This window comes from Accipiter gentilis, chromosome 19, assembly GCF_929443795.1.
Source record: "Accipiter gentilis chromosome 19, bAccGen1.1, whole genome shotgun sequence".
Taxonomy (NCBI): domain Eukaryota; kingdom Metazoa; phylum Chordata; class Aves; order Accipitriformes; family Accipitridae; genus Astur; species Astur gentilis.
Genome location: NC_064898.1, coordinates 12,706,671 through 12,721,419, shown reverse-complemented (window position 1 = coordinate 12,721,419; position 14,749 = coordinate 12,706,671). Strand labels below are relative to the sequence as shown.

At 37.3% G+C, this 14,749-nt stretch overlaps 1 protein-coding gene across 1 annotated transcript in view; it reads left to right on the top strand.

The window, feature by feature from the left end:
- DYNC2H1 (dynein cytoplasmic 2 heavy chain 1) overlaps positions 1-14,749 on the top strand; it is a 185,788-nt gene that overhangs the window by 156,341 nt on the left and 14,698 nt on the right. The gene's annotated exons all lie outside the window — the stretch shown is intronic.

The following is a 14,749-nucleotide window of genomic DNA, read 5'->3' as shown; positions in this document are numbered from 1 at the left end:
ATAAGTGTCTTCTCTTAGCTATACCAGCAGGAGAGAAAGAGACAGAAGAGACCCAGAACTACAGCTATTAAGAGGCAAAACAGCAGCCCAGGCAAATGTCAGATGAATATCAACATTGAAAAAATGTTTCAGGTCAACAGATTGGAACTTACTTTTTGTTTCCACAAGAACTAAATAAAGAGATTAATTTCACTTCTTCCAAAAAAACTCCCTCTTATTCCAACAAGACTTTAAATTTTAGATGAAAATATATATTTCATTCTTTTGGACTGAGCTGCTTTTAAGTCATCTGTAAAAACAGTTCTCCCTTTGGATGGCTGTTTGGTCAGACAGCTGCCAAAAGCCTTACAGCACATGCTGAAAATGAACACTGCCCTTAGAATCATAAGCACTACTTTCAGAGTTCTAATCAAGGAAATGTTTATGAATACTGGAAGTCTTTATTTGCATAAGTTATGAAAGTTTTTGTTGAAAATGTGTGTTTGTCTATAAAGTAATCCTAATATAGTATATAAAAAAGTTATATTTTATATTATATCAAGAGACTTGTATGTATCTCTCTGGGATGCTGTTATCTCTTGTCCCCTTCCATGCTGAGTGAAATCTAGGGTAGTATATTTAATTTCAATACCAGTTTGACCCCCTAGTGTAAGATTTTTAGTATTTTACTACTCTTTTACGATTAGAGGTAGAATGACTTTGTTTCTGTTTTGGAACCCTTACTATTCCTCTGTTTCAACAATTCAGTATCCAGAAAGGTAGATTGGTCACCCAAGGTATATGAGGTTTGAACTCTTGGTAGTTGCCTGCTGAAGCTACTAGAAAACCTTCTGGGAATAGGAGACACAGGATTCTTCCTTCACACCCAAGGCATGTAGGCAAAAAGTTCAGTTTTCATTCACTGATAACAAGCAGAAAGTCTGCTCTTAGAAAGCCAAGGAACTCATAGAATCATAGAATGGTTTGGGTTGGAAGGGACCTTAAAGATCATCTAGTTCCAACCCCCTTGCCGTGGGCAGGGACACCTTCCACTAGACCAGGTTGCTCAAAGCCCCATTCAACCTGGCCTTGAACACTGCCAGGGATGGGGCATCCACAGCCTCTCTGGGCAACCTGTGCCAGTGCCTCACCACCCTCACAGGGAAGAACTTCTTCCTTACATCTAGTCTAAATCTACCTTCTTTCAGTTTAAAATCATTACCCCTCATTCTATCACTACAATCTCTGATAAAGTGTCCCTCCCCATCTTTCCTGTAAGGCCCCCTTTAGGTACTGGAAGGCTGCTGTAAGGTCTCCCCAGAGCCTTCTCTTCCCCAGGCTGAACAACCTCAACTCTCTCAGCCTGTCTTAAATAGCCTTCTTATGTTGGGTGCCCCAGAGCTGAATGAGGTACTCCAGATGGGGTCTCACGAGAGCTGAGTAGAGGGGGAGAATCACCTCCCTCGACCTGCTGGTCATGCTTCTTTTGATGCTGCCCAGAATGTGATTGGCTTTCTGGGCTGTGAGCACACATTGCTGGCTCATACTCAGTTTTTCATCCACTAATACCCCCAAGTCCTTCTCCTCAGTGCTGCTCTCAATCCACTCATTGCCCAGCCTGTATTTGTGCTTGGGATTGTCCCAACCCATGTGCAGGACCTTGGACTTGGCCTTGTTGAACTTCGTGAGGTTCGCACAGGCCCACCTCTCAAGCTTTTCAAGGTCCCTCTGGATGACATCCCTTCCCCCCCGCATGTCAACCTCAGCACACATCTTGGTGTCATTGGCAGACTTGCTGAGGGTGCACTCAATCCCACTGTCCATGTTGCTGACAAAGATGTTAAACAGCACCAATCCCAATACTGACCTCTGAGGAACACCACTCATCACTGGTCTACACTTGGATATTGAGACGTTGACTGCAACTCTTTGAGTGTGACCATCCAGCCAATTCTTTATCCACCGAGTGATCCATCCATGAAATCCATGTCTCTCCAGTTTAGAGACAAGGATGTCATGCAGGACACTGTCAAAAGCTTTGCAGAATTCCGGGTAGATGACATCTGTTGCTCTTCCCTTATCCACCAACGCTGTAATCCTGTCGTAAAAGGCCACCAAATTTGTCAGGCACGATTTGCCCTTAGTGAAGCCATGTTGGCTGTCACCAGTGACGTCCTTATTTTCCATGTGCATTAGCATAGTTTCCAGGAGGATCCACTCCATGATCTTGCTGGGCACAGAGGTGAGACTGACTAGCCTGTAGTTCCCCAGGTCTTTCTTTTTTCCTTTTTAAAAAATGGGAGTTATGTTTCTCCTTTTCCAGTCAGTGCAAACTTCCTGGACTGCCACGACTTCTCAAATATGACACATAGTGGCTTAGCCACTTCATCCGCCGGTTCCCTCAGGACTCAGATACATCTCATCAGGTCCCATGGACTTGTGCACATTCAGGTTCCTTAGATGGTCTCAAACCTGATCTTCTCCTGGTTCGTCATTTTCCCAGTCCCTGCCTTTGCCTTCTGCGACTTGGGTGGTGTGGCTGGAGCACTTGCTGGTGAAGACTGAGGCAAAGAAGTTGTGGATACCTCAGCCTTCTCCATATCCCGGGTAACCAGTTCTCCTGTTTCCTTCCAGAGAGGGCCCACATTTTTCCCAGTCTTCCTTTTATCACTGATGTACCTACAGAAGCTTTTCTTGTTGCCCTCATCATCCCTGGCCAGATTTAACTCTATCAGGGCTTGGCTTTCCTAATCTGAGTCCTGGCTGCTCAGACAATTTCTCTGTATTCCTCCCAGGCTACCTGTCCTTGCTTCTACCCTCTGTAGGCTTCCTTTTTGTGTTTGAGTTTGTCCAGGAGCTGCTTGTTCATCCATGCAGGCCTCCTGGCTTTTTGCCTGACTTCTTTTGTGTTGGGATGCATCACTCCTGAGCTTGGAGGAGGTGATCCTTGACTATCAACCAGCTTTCTTGGGCCCCTCTTCCCTCTAGGGCTGTATCATATGGTACTCTACCAAGCAGATCCTGAAGAGGCCGAAGTCTGCTCTCCTGAAGTCCAGGGTAGTGAGTTTGCTATGCACCCTCTCAATTTTCACTGAGTTCAAGAACTCTGAGGATCAGCCTATAAATCAGTCTTAATGCAAAAATAGATGGTATGCACATAAAATCCGAGAAATAGAGGCTGAGCGTGAATCCCAAAATAGGCACTCTTGCATATTCTGTACAGACACAGCCAACCACACTCAGGCTAACAGAGGAGGACAGTACCTTTACAGGCAGCTGCATAAACACAGATAGCATGAATAGCCCTATCCTATTTCTGTGGTTCATTGCTCAAGGAAAACACTATTCACAAGTCTCACTGATTTTTGGTCTCTCCACTGTCCTGCTTCCAGTCCCTCAGTCTGCAGCACACAGCTCCCAGACCTCTTATCCTCCTGCTGGCTGGTACTGCTAGAAGTTTGCTAGTGGATTCCTTTCCCCCATATAAAGAACACACTTGCCCCCAAAAAATAGCTAAAAATAGAGCTTAAAAGGATAGGAGAGACTCTGGTGATCAGAAGCAAATTTGGACAAAGTGTACTGACCAGCAGCATCCCTACATGCAACCTTCTCTTTTATACCTCTCTCTCTCTTTTCCAGTTCATGTTTGTCACCCATCCACCTTTCCCCACCTTTGGTCCTTCCCTTAAATATCCCATAATAAATCTTGTACAATCCCAGAATTGTCATGTTCAGTTCCCAAATTCACCCAGTTTGGCACTCCATAATAAGGCCTATACCCCTTTAAGTAATCCCACTTAGTTTGTATAGCATTTCAGAGTTTTGTCTAATAGATTGCCTTAGCAGATTTTGCAGCAGCGACAATAGCTTAACGGTTTGTCTTTTATGGTTTTAGGAGTAGCTGATTCACATGGATTAGGTTGGCTGCATTCCCCACCTTGTCATTGTTCCTCTCATCACTCTCTCTCTATTTGAACAGCTGTTACCTAAGTATCTGTACAGTGCAGAATACTTCAGATTTAGAATTCTAATATTAAAGCACAAAAATTCATAAAAATATTGTGGTTTAAATCCACCCGTTCTATTATTTGAATGTAAATTTCCACCTTATTCTGAAGAATTAGCATTTTTCTGTTGCTTTTCTTGGCTTCTCCTCTTCAGCTGTCATGAATATCAAAACAAAAATACAACTGCAGCCTAACATTATTTGCTATGAAACTGAGCCTTAATTGGCTCCCACAGCTCTCATCATGTTACAGCATGATTTCACTTTGTTCAGAATTTATCAGCCAGGATACATCTTTCAAGACCTTTTATCTAAGTGATAACTGCTTGGTAAAAATCGGAAATTTGCAAGTACTACTATAAAAATGTAGATCTTTTCTTTGTCTCTCATGTAGCAGGCAAATTTGAAGCTCTGAGAGATCCAGCTGTTGTATCATGTCCCTTTTTAATCACTGTTTCAGTTAGATTGTATTGATTAAGTAGTGGCCAGTGTAGAGTAGTAGTGCTTTATAAAGATACACTATCCAAAGAAGAGGCCACATGGAAAGTAAGATGAAGGTGTCAGGCTTGCACAGGTCATAGGTGTTGTCCACTGAAAATAAGGTCTAGTTTCCAAGGAAGCTAAAGCAGAAGCTGAAGTGAAGTCAGAGAGTTCGTATTCTCTCGTGATTTATAGAAAGCTGTGTTCATGCATGGGTGCCTGAGGTGGGAGGATCCCTTAAGTTTTCTTTTTTGTTCTGTGCACTAATTCAAGAATTTACTTTCCAGAGGTACTGCAATTACGATTTCTTGTAGTGAAATTGTTCTTTTCCTGCAGAATACAGTGGCTTTTCACACTAAGTCTGCAAACTCTGCTGTTTTAAATGGAAATATTTTTTGGTTGTCAACAAGCAAGGATTATCTCAAGTTTTAGGAAAACAATTTCCTTTATGCATGGAAAAACAGTTTTTAAAAAGCAGCTTTAGAAAAAGAAAGACATCTCTACCTGCATTTTGTTTGGTTTCATTGTGAGTTGTCGAAGCTTAATCCCAGTGAAGCTTAGATGCTCTGTTAAATTGAGGCATCCACAAGTTACAGGCTCTTCTATAAACATCAGGCTTAAATGTTTTGAAAAGTAATCTGTTTCAACAGAATTCAACTCCTGTTGATTAAACTCTCAGAATTCTAAGCATGCTTTGAGAGAATGGCTATTCTTTTTTAATTATTAAATACTACCTTGTAAGCAGAAGTTTGAGCAGCATCCTTTATCGTACCACTATCAAGTTGTTCAGCTCTCTGATTGTAGAATATTGATTGCAGAAGATGATCACTTATAAGAAGATTTTTATAAGTGTTGCAAAAAAACCAGAAGAAAAACCCAGGTCATTGTCTCTATGCACTTTCTGAGAAGTTACCTTATTTTAAAGAAAGTGATCTTTTTTTCTAACCACAGTTTAAATTTTAAAGAACTAGATTTAGTGTTCTGTATTTCTTTTATGGACGCAAGTTAGTATTTATATACTCAGTAAGTTACAAGAAACTGTACCATATATTGTATAAGATTTAAAGCTGTAGTTGATATACTTTATTTAATCTAATAAAATAATTAACATTCACTGATTTTTCTCTTTAAGCTACAGAATACATCTTCACAATACAAGAAGCAATCTGAAAAGATACAATGATAAAACATTAATAAACCATAAGCATTTAAATTGTTAAAATTTAAACTGTAGATTGCTCAGTTTCTAATAATTTGTTTTTCATTGTATCTCTTTTCCTTTTTCATGGACAAAGCTGTGTGCAAAAGAGAAGGCACAGTAAAATGGATAGTCTTGTCTGACAAAAGCTCAAGCAAAAAAAGGTTAATTATAGTACAAGTGGTAGAAAAGGATGTTATTATCATTTGCATACGAAAATGAGTGTCCTTATGTTATGCTGTCAAAGACTTTGGTAATTTTAAATTCCAGCCATTAATAAATGAGAAGGCTGCAATGCATGCTAATACACCAATTTGCAGGTACTTTCCATCAATCTCCTTCGCTTTTTTCTAGACAACTCGGTTGCAGTAACCTGCTCTTCTGATCACCACTATATCGACACAAATATTGTATCCACTACTAATAAGCAATCTGTTAAAAATCCTTTATTGTTTAATTTACAGTTGTGATTTCATAGTGATACATGCATACATAGAAATAAATTTCTTAGAGTAATAAAACAGCTTTTTAACTAAAAAGTAACTAGATGTGATCATGGTTCTGTTTTGAACTGTAGATGTTTTGGTGGGAACTGGCTTGGTGAATAGTTTACAAATTATTTCATCTCTTGATTTGAGATTTTAGTTTGTCAAGATCAATGATAACACGATATAACTATTCCACAAATACTATTTGCAAATACATATATTAAAAAGAAAGCCCATTTTCTAATAAAAACGCATTGCCATTCCACAAGCAAGCATCATCCCTAATTAGCAATCTTCTTGGCATTTCCTTGGGGGAAGGCAGAATGTAGCTGCATATTGACCTATCTTTCTCTCTTTGAAGGAGAATCCATATAGCTGAAGTTGAAATGATAACATAGTTTCATATTGTTCTCCTGTACAAACATAAAAAAAAATTTTAAATTTCAGAGCTGTTAAAGTTTCAGAGCTGTCATCTCAAATTTAGTTTATGAAGGAAAACTTCCTGACAGTGATTTTTGACTAAATCCTTGTTTATCTGTTGTGTGTGCAGTTGTTTTACTCTTGGGAATTCACATTCATATAAAGCAACCAGTGCAGGATGCAAGTGCATTCAGCAACTCTGTTGTCATGACTGTATTTTAAAACTGGAGTAAACACAGAGGCATTCTGGTTTGGGGTTTGGGGGTATTTTTGGTCTTAGGAGAGTTCTTCTTGGTGTGGTCTTTGTCTCTAAATGTTCAGCAAGGTAAGTAATTGAAGAAAAAATAAACAACCTTGTGTCAAAGGAGAAGAGTTTTTAAGAGTGAGAGGAAGCTTAGATCCCCATTTTAGGCATGTATGTGAAGCTTAAAGGCAAGAAGGGTAAATACCCTCCTGCTCTATAGTATGTTTCCCAGTGTATTCAACTGAATGCTATAAATAGTAACTCACTTAGAATGTGTGCCCTTACATGGAGGAGAATGTGTAAGAGCACATTTGCAGGCAGTGAGATTTTTATATTGTTAATTCCATGTAGTCACTCTGAACTAAGAGAGTTATGATCCAATGAGGAACCTGTTCTCTACATCTGAGCTTGACTTTCAAAATTCCCACCAGGTTTGTACTGTTGTACAGTGTTATGTATGTTTTTCCTTACACATAAGATGTATTTTCTTATAGGTTCTCTGTAATTACCATTTTCAGTGTCATTTCTAATATTTCATGATCCCATGTGATAAATTTAATCAACTGAAATTATCTGCATGTCAGGCAAAATGCAGTAAATAATTTAATACTAAACCAAATATTGTTCATTATTCAGATATGGAAATTATGAAGCCAGAAAAAAGATTTATTCAGTCATGTGTATTCACGTATTTTATTCTCATCAGACTGAGAAAGTAAAAATTGATGATTTGAATGTGTCAACAGAAGAACCCATCAAGTAAAAAATACAGTAAGATATTACTAGAATAATAAAAATAAAATTGTGTTGCTTATTAGCTGTAAATTTGTTAAAAATATGTGTCACCCATGATATCATGATACCATAGAAATGCAAAATTCTTAATGAGCTTATTAAAGGTCAAAGGGAGTTGTTATTTCTCCCTGTTCTGCACTTCTGAGGCCACATCTGAAGCACTTGTCCAGTTTTTGGCTGTTTGGTTGAAAAAAACTTTGCCCAGGTTGCACAGAGAGTTTTGTGGAATCTCTAGTTTTGGAGGTATAAAGAACTAGAGTAGACAATGCCCTGAGCAACCTCAACTGACATTGAATTTGGCCCTATTTACAGCTGTGATTAGAACAGATGACTTTCAGAGGTCCCTTTCAACCTAAAGTCTACAATTTTATAATTTAGAGCTTCTCTAGTGTACCTATTGGGTCAGATCTGCTCTAATGAATATGCACTTGATTTGTGCCACTTCAGTGTAGTATTTCTTTTTTAAATGTTAAATATTTAGTAGTGATATATCTAGTTATATGCCCTGAAAATTTCAAATGTTTCATATATTGCTTAGACATACATCGTGGCACTTACTAAGATCAGCTAAGAGAAAACAGACACAAGTTGCAAGAAAGGAAACTCTGATTAGGCATTTGGAAGGAAAAAATTATGTTCAGCGTGGTCAGACACTGGAACAGGCAGCCCAGAGAAGGTTGTGGAATCTCTTATCATTTGAGATATTTAAAGTATCATTGAAGAAGCCCCTGAGCAACCTACCCTGGGCTGGCCCTTCATCGAGGGTGGGGAGTTGGACTAGAAATCTCCAGAGCTCTTCCAACTGTAATTATTCTATGATTCCATGATACTGTGGGATACTTCAAAATTTCTTCCAGTAGGTATCAAAATGACATAGATATTATTGCTGCCAGTTGTTTAATTTTATGAATGAATTATTTCTATAACAGAAATAATTCTAAAAATAAACCCATTGTATCTAAAAAAAAAGAAAACAAAAATGCAGTTAAAAAATGAAAAAGAGTGTGCTGTTTAACAAAGCGTGCAATATTTTTTCCCTAAATTACTACATAACATCTCTTTCTCTGGGTTACTTCCTGAGAACAGGTTTGAATGAAGCTTCATGCCATACTACTGCTCTTCAGTATTCTCTTAGCCCTCAAGTGTGGCACGACATCTGAAAGACACCTACAGCCTTAATGATGAGCTGTTCTGTTGGGGTTGGCCACAATAAAAAATTTCCCATTCTGGTTTAAAGGCTTTATGGGCTTCAAATAACTCATATATTATACTTGAGATACCTTAACTCTAAATGCCTTGGCTTTACCATGTAGGAACAAACAACAATCCATACCAGCTTATTACACCAACTAAAAAAACCTCGTAATTAATTTCCGTGTCTACACAAAGTTATACTTTGTTAAACAAACCATTTGATAATCTCAGCAGTAATCCCATGTTGCAGTGTTCTGTTCAATGGAGTGTAAGCAGCTTTAGCATGAGCCAGCGTAGTGTGTCCCAGGATGCCACGTCACAGACATGGCCATGCAATCATACGCTTCCTTTGCTTAGACTGGGGTTGTATCAGCCACTGTTTGCATTCTGTGATCTCTTTTTCCTTCTAGCAAAATAGCTTGCCTTTTCATTGTGGTTTATTTTGGGATATGTACCCCACAGAGTTAAACAATTTCTGATTAGATTGCTTCAGTGTGTTTGATAACCATGGCATACATATCTGAGAGTTAGGTTAAGCCTTAATAGTTGCTAACAGAGGAGAGTTCTGAGACACAGGCATGGCTGAGAGATTTTCTCTGAATTTTGACAGCCTCAAGAGAGGGTATTAACAGAAAATAAATGACTGGTAAACAGTTAAAAAAAAAAAAAAAAAAGAAAAAAGAAAAAAAGAAGAAAGAGAGTGGCTGGTGACTGCAGTCCGAGGGGTCATTGTTTCAGAAGAGGAACAAGGTCTGTGAGGGAGATGCTTAATGGAAAATCTGTATCTCATGGGACGTTGACCAGAGAAAATGAACCATAGCAAAATATGCCCTCCTTGTGTGTAACATAGCCTTCAAGCTGGTACTATAGAACAAATCACTGCAGTGCATCCCATCATTACTAGTGCCTAATACATTGACTATTCTGTACCCGTGTTTAGTCACACCAGCACCATCACAATCTAGATTTCAGCATCCCTGCTCCAGAGCTATGCAGAGGAATTATGTCTGATGTAGTTCTGACTTTGTCCACGGATTATGGTAGGCAGTCTTGTCTGTTATCTGCAAATTAATATTATGTGCCACTGTTTTCCCTCCCCTGCAACCTCTTACCAGTGGAGGTGGGAAGTAGGACTCTAATCCCTTTCAGAAGGAGAAGACACTGAAGTTTCTTTGAGTGTTTATCCCCTTTGCTCTGCACGTTTTGTAGCTTCTGGTTCTACCAAGGAATAGCTCTAGCTCTTACGCTTCCTTACCCAGTTATACTCTACATAACTGCAAATGCAATCTAGCACCTAGTAACTGATCTATTCAGTTGTGGAGAAAGAAAAGACTAGAAGGCATGAAGCGTAAGAGTACTGTCTAACTGGATTCTGTGTTTAGTGACCATATAGGAAATATCTGAAAGTAGATATTTTTGGCATACATCAATCACGAACTTGTCAATATGGTGTTAGAGTTCTTATGCAGCATCATCATTCTGGTATCCTTATTAAATGTAGGAAACAGCATTTCATGGAAAGTTAAGTTCCTGTTTTGATAAAAATAAATTAATACAGTAACTGGAATGAGATTAATTTTGTTAATGCTTCCCTCAGCTATGCCTTACTGCACATCTGCTTCTGGCACATCGTTAGCTAGCACATTGATGCTAATGGACTCAGAATTTTTATGCTTAGCACTGTGCTGTTGTGTTAGTATTCAGACTTCCTGAACAAATGGGGTTTCTGAGTCGTGTCAAACCAAAATAAAGAAATAAAGGTATTTTATTTAAAGCACTAACCAGCAGGTTTGATCTGCATGGTCTAAAATAAATAAATAATAATAATAATAATAAATTTAAAAAGATAAAAGAAAATAAAACTATTTTAAAACAAAAGTAAGACTCTAAATTAAAAATTCCTGTGTGATTTACCATTTGAAAGATAGTATGTGCCAACACCTTATCATATACCTGAAATACTGCTGTATTCACATGTTCATTTAATAAAGGACAACTAGCTCAAGATTAATAACTCACACAAACAAAAAAAGTTACCACAAGGAAGCAAATGTTGTATGCCAGTTGCTCCTGAGAAGCTACGCGTTACCCCCTCTGTGCTCAATGCCAGAAAAAATACCTCTGTTTCATTTCTTTGGAGTGTAATACAACTGCTTCTGCTGGCATTTACTACTGAATACCAACACTTAGGAGCACACCTATGGAACAGCTGCTGCACCATGAGGAAAATAGGACTGTAGCATAACTGCTTGGCTGACCTTTGCCTTAATCTGAACTTTGGTTAACTGAATACGTACTAGTACTAGCAGTGCTACTCACCATTGTTTGCTCTCAGACTTATCCAAAAAGTCCTGCTTTTTTTTTTTTTTTTTTTTTTTTCTCCCTAGTAACTTTGAATCCCTCTAAAATGAGTGGAAAACCAGAATTGTACTCTATAGTTTCTGGCTATGCATATTCATATAACACTGAATAATATGATATTCAATATCTATCTTCTGGGACCACACCAACAGAAAAACAGTAGAAAAGAATGCATTCGGAACGAATTAAAACAGCTGAAGGAAAAGTACTTGATTCATTGTAGAGGAGTTCTGTGACCCTGAAATTGTATAAATGATAATGTGAAAATCTGGCAGCCTCTTTATTGGTTCCACTGTTCAATATGAGGTGCTCAGTTTGCTTTGGGATTATAGAAGATACGAAAGCCTTCTCTCTGAAGATGGAATAGATGCTTCTTGGATGTTAAGAAACGTGAAAAAATATTTGAACCACCTGAGACTGCACTTAGAGATTTATTTTTGTAAAAAAAAAAAAAAAAATCCTTTTATTATACCAAACAGAACCTCACATTAATTGGAGTTTTGAAATATGCTGCTAGGTATTGCTTTGCAAGCATTTTGGGTATTGCTGATAAGTTTTGATATTATATTTATAATCATCATACGGTAAATTAATCTATCATGCACAGTTCAAACTTCAATTTCCTGTTTCATTGTAATATTGAAAGATTCAGGAAATATTGAAATAATGAAATATTGAAATACTGAAATAAACAGTTACAAAGAAGAGAGTATGATAGATTTTTTTTTATTTTATTTTGTAATATAAATCTTTTCAGGGTTAGGATATTTGGACTTGTTGACCACGTTACTGGTATAATAGAAATTATTGATATAATGTGAATTTATTTTTTAAAACAAGTTATACAACATTCCAGCTTTCATATGCCTTTTCTAAGATGTTATAGCTGCCATATCTAATGAAAAATGTAGCATTAATTCATACACTGAAAGCTGCCTTTAGTGAGTTTAGATCTTGACTATTAGATGTTTTGAAGAAAAACAAATCCTGAATTGCAGTAAACCTGTTAAAGACCATATTATGGGGGGTAGGAGTGAGGGGGCAGTTGAGAGAGCATGGGTATTGGCCTGAGGCACAAAGAGACAAGTAGCTAGATTTTACACCATCTTGGAGATGATGGTAGTCTTCTTGGTGTAATCCAGCTGGCAAGTGACAAATGCATGGATTATTTTGGCCCACCTGGCAGGAAAGGCAAAGTTTTCTACTGCATTGGTGATGGAAGAAGTCCCGTCAGACTGAAATGCTACATGGCCATCCAAGATCAATAAGAAGTCAAACAACTTTGCATCACTTTGACAAATGAAGTCCATGTATGTTTTTATTGGAGTTGGGATAGAAGAGGGAGATGAAGATACTGTAGCTAATCTGTTACAGGATTTCTCCCTTTCAAGAAAAGTCACTTCAGTCTTTCTGCAGCTTAGCTTAAAATTCCTTCCCTTCAAGACCTGATCTCTTCTAAGCGTTATGGCAGTGGTAGTGGATGTACTAGTAACAAACAATCCATTTAATAGAGTGGTGTTGTATTTTGAGACTGTAGGACTTCACTAATGTGCAGCCATGTGGTCATATAAGTCAAAAAGGAGAATAAGCATAGTGATATTTTTTTACACTTGTGTTGTAAAATACATTTTATTATAATTTTTATTGCATTTAAATCTTAAATTATATATTAAACAGCTGTGAATTAGCTATACCTTCACCTTTATGTAGAGCAGTACAAGCAATTACAAACTTTGCTTTTGTGATCTAATGAAAGTTTTTGTTATTGTGTATTTCCTAGTGCTTCTTACTTATATGACTTCAGAATTAATATCGCCCATACTGGTCTTTTAACTGGATGGAATATAAGCATCTATGTTCCTGACAGTGTTTCTCTTTAGCAGTTACATTAAAAGTTTATTTGATGACAGCAATAGAATGATTATATTAAATACAAGTTAAAACGATTGTGTCTACTTTTATTACACAAAACAATTTACAAAATCTGTCCTCACCAGAATGCAGAGTTACTGCTATATGATAAAAGAGACTGTTATATAAAGTCATTAAAGGAATAATGCAGACAAGAGTCATTAAGTGTGTACATTTAGCTCATGAAAATGGAAAGCAAAAATCTCCTAACTGATTCATTTGGGTTGAGGGCTCGTAATCAGTGATGTGACAGATAAAAAGATCACTGATTAAGTGTTTGAACATTGTTTGAACTTCAGTGTTTGAAGTGGAGATGTGTCTGACACTGACAAAATAAAATTTACTGAGTAATATTTAATTGTATTTTGGATGATTTTGTCACTTCCATGATGCTTCTGTGGAATTATTTGTCTGTCAGCAGCTCAAAAAATACAGTAAAGTACTTTTTAAACAAGATAGGGTGCCTGGCAGGTGCATTGTGTAATGAGAGTGTAGCTTCCAAGATTTTTTATTCAGTGACTAGAGTAATTTCATAATCTTCTAGTAGTTGGTATTAAAAAGGAGTGTAGTTTGTCTTTGTTTAGTGATAGAATGTGGAATCCTAGTCTGATTATTTTCTGGTTTAGTATTAAACATTAATCATTTTGTGCAAAAGCATATGGCTTGCAGCTACTTACAGAATAGGTTGTACAGTAACTTAACGTTTATACCACAGTACTATAGTCAGGACTGTGACTATGCCATGTAAAGAAATTGTATCAAAGATGTACAGTATAAAAGTTTCAAAACACAGGATTTTGAGTGTTGTGTTGAGTGCCCTTGAGTGTGGACTGTTGCATAACCACTGAGGTACCTAAGTAACTTGTCTGAAGTTAACAAATTCTTTAGTCTGAGATTGTTAGTGTTTTGAGGATCAAACTCAGATTCCATTACTTAAGACACATGGTTTATCAAGATTGCAAGGTGCAATGTGTGTCTTTCTCATTTTGGCACATAATGCATTGCATTGATGGGAAATTCCAAGCTTGCTGCTCCTGACAGGCTTCATAGCTGCATGTAAGACAGAGTGACACAAGTAGGTTGGGGCATGTGTTCTGTAAGCATCATTGAGGCCAGCTATTCCCCCCACCTCTATTAGTTTCATTTATTACCAAATATAATGGAGGCCAGTTCTTATCTTATCAGAAATTCTGTGAATTCATGTCTCAAACTAATATACTAAAAATGGCAGCATCAATCTAATACTAAGAGATATTTTTAAACAAATTGTTGGTAAGTACTTATAAAAACTCTTACTGCAGATTGAAAATAAGGTGTTTCTTGAATTTAATATGCAGTTTACACAAAAGAATGATCTTAAAGCATACTTGAAAGGAATGCAGTTATTTACCTGAACTTAGTAAAGCAAAGACAGTAATGACAACCATTTGGGTAGAAAACATAAAGTCTACTGTTAGTAAAGGTGAAACAGAGTTTCAATAGAATGTTAGAAACTTGATAAAAATTTCATTGTACAAGTGAGCTGCACTGTACAAAGAATTGAACAGAAGTTTATTTAAAATGGATGACTCACATTGCACATAAACTGCTGGTTTTCTTTATACTCTTAAATGGTGTTAATTTTCTGTTTACCAGTTTGAAATAATTTAAATTAGTATTAATCTTTGAGGTTA